We start from the raw sequence: 3,240 nt of genomic DNA on the forward strand, positions 1-3,240 counted from the left end.
TATACTTCTGTAGATTCGGATATTTTATTAGAGCTGTTATTGTTGAAAGGTTTTATGACTTCGTAAAATTTTTTGACCTCTTTGCTTCAAACGATGTACAGGACAAGATGCTAACTGATTAAGGCACCGATGATGACAAGACACATTTCGGGCGACGTTTCTTATGTACAACTAATTGGTAGTTTGAGATAGAACAGGAGACAAATATTTCCGCCAAGCGAACGTGTTGGCTGAAAAAGAGGTTTACTAAAATTTTCCATTGTCACATCTTATTATTTCCTTAATAACGGCATCGATAAATAACCACTTCGTAAACAACCGTTTTCAGGGTATATGCTTTTAAGTTTCCTCCAAATGACAAAATTAAGGGATTTTATCATGTTTAAAAATCGTCATCGATATCAATAGCCAAATGAAGACCTCAATAATCTTCCAGATTTAGATCATACAGCCAAACAAACAAGACATTCGAAGGATACAAATTTCACGCAAATGGGACCCTTGGGGTCTAAACCAGACGCTTAGATATCAACAACTAGCAAGCTCTTTGAAATATTTTACAATCCTTTATTTGTTTTGTCTGATAGATACGAAAAGTATAATATAAAACACAGAAGTTGTGTTGGTCGCGGCTTTTAAGGTGTCGCATAATGAATTTAATCAATCGATTGTAATCAATCGATTGTAACATAGGGTATTCTTAGCCACAAATACATCTTTGACTGACAATTTCATCAAACATTGCATTTTCGTCCTTGGCAAGGACACTTCATGGGGGTTTCTTTTCAAAAGAGAAGGACATTTGCAATAGGCTTAATCTTTATGGTAAACCAAGGGCATATTTATGAGTTTTGTTGCAGAAAGGTTTTTCACAAATGGAAGTTGCATGGATTCTAACCCAAAGAGACCAATTTAGGACAAGATGTTATGGCAAGTAGGAATATTTTATGAACCATTTCCTGAATAGCTTTATTATATTTGGTTGGGTAATACAAAATTTGATATTGATATTGATTGAATTTATCGTTAAAAATGAACTTCTTTAAATTGCTCACAGAAATTGGATAATTTTCTTCAAATGCATAACACGTCGTTTCATCTAACAGTTGACACATTTAAAATAGTTTGGACAACTTGAATCAGGCAATAATGTACGATTAATTAATTTACGAGCTTTATCGTCATTTGGTATTGACCAATTTGGAAATACAAAATAACCGCACAGAGTACAAAGACCTTGTATATTTCTCTGTTACCGGATACCGGAATCTGTGTCTAGTATTGATCAATAAAAACAGCTTGTTCAAGTACAAACACATAGGTTAATTACCTATTGATGTATATTTATCATACTTTTCATACGTAAATTCCTGTTTAAACAAAATTTCTCACATGTGTTCATATATGAAACAATACTAGTAAATACAGTCCAAGAATTTTCATCGTTTTTATAACAGGTTGGATCAATCACTCTCAATATTTTAAATTTTATTTTTACCACTTTAGATTTCCTTTGATCATACAGAGTTTTAACAATGACCTTACACAATAGTTTTTGACCAACCTTTTACTGAGATTCCAAAATTGAGCAATTCATGATAACACAGACTTACCGTCACAATATATATTCAAGCAGTAGACATTCTGTGAAAGGTCATTTCTATTATCGTATGAAGTCCAATTTCATTCCTACATGATTATCTATTTTTTTTTTATTATACCCAATGTTCCAACACACCTAAAAACAATCATCTTTCATCTTCAACGCAGTCCACTGGAGCGCTGCAAAACACATTGACTGAAATTGCTAAGTTTATTTAATTAAGGTTCTGTATTTAACTCAGATAATGAGAAACTTTTGAACTATTCCATTTCGACATCTTACCGGATTTGATTATTTTACTATGCAAATATTTGATATTGCCCTAATGTTTTGACATTGATTTTTTTATTTGGTTTAAGAACTATCCGTCAACCATTGCTTTTTCCGGTCTTAGAAACAAGCAGCATCGGGCTGTATGGTAGAATTTTACAATAATTATTTCAAGCTAGAGATCCCATTGAAATTTGGGGGTCTTAGAAACGGATTAACAATTTTAAAATAATATGTTATAATGTAAACTTTTTTTCATTTTTGAAACGGTATAGGAATTTGATTGTAGCGCCAACATGAGTAAAAGCTTTGTAGTTTTGTACTATGTTCATATATAAAGTCCACCGTGCATATGGCGACTTCCACCTTTGGTCACACTGAAAAAAGATTTCCTATCACACAGTCAATCATTAGTTTTAACTAAATTGAATTGTAATTAATAATTTTAACTAGTAGTACTGTGAGCAAGCTCTAATTGATAACACCGCTAAAAATATATATTTACTCAGGTAATTTTCTACTGGAAAGTAACTGATTCATCATTTTTTCTTCCAGTGACCTTGAACTTGCACAAATGAACAAAACTTAAGATCATTCTTTTACAGTGACCTTTTACTTGCACAAATAATCTTGGGTCGCAATTCAAAATCATGACCACACCCTCAGAGTATAAGCAATCTTTATGTCAAGCGGGAACCTTTAATATTTTTTCATAAGAAAGGTAAAGACTGGACATGAATTACAGTACCGATCAGACCCAACCTAACACCAGAGTAAACCCAAACTAAACCCCGGGTTTACTTTTGGGGTTTACTTTTTGAAAATTTGGGTCAACTTGGGGTTTACTTTGAAATTGCTTTTGAGGTCAACTGTATGCACTTAAGTGTGAAGCAGACTGGTATTTTATTTCACCATCCTACTGCCTGTAATTCCTACCCTTTGTATATTCCGAATACACAGTTAGCGTCTGCTTTCAGGGGTATACTTCTGACTGGGTTTACTCTCTGTGTCCACTCTGGGTTTACTTTGGGTTTACTCTGGGTTTACTCTGGGTCCACTCTAGTAAACCCGAAGTAAACCCAGAAAGTAAACCCAGGGTTTAGTTGGGGTTTACTTTCTGTTAGGTTGGGTCTGATCGGTACTGTATGCACTTTTCGTCCAATGACGTTGAACTTGCCCAAATGACCTTGGTTGAAAATCATGACACACCTTTAGGTCATAAACAATCTGTGTGAAGAAATGGATTCTAATGTTACTCTGTAAGAAAGACAGGGACCGAACACAAACACAGACAAACAGACGGTCAAGGCAATTCTTATATATCTTCATCAGTCAACTTTGTTTGAAGGGGTATAAAACCACATATA

The sequence above is a fragment of the Crassostrea angulata genome, chromosome 4 (assembly GCF_025612915.1).
Source record: "Crassostrea angulata isolate pt1a10 chromosome 4, ASM2561291v2, whole genome shotgun sequence".
Lineage (NCBI taxonomy): Eukaryota > Metazoa > Mollusca > Bivalvia > Ostreida > Ostreidae > Magallana > Magallana angulata.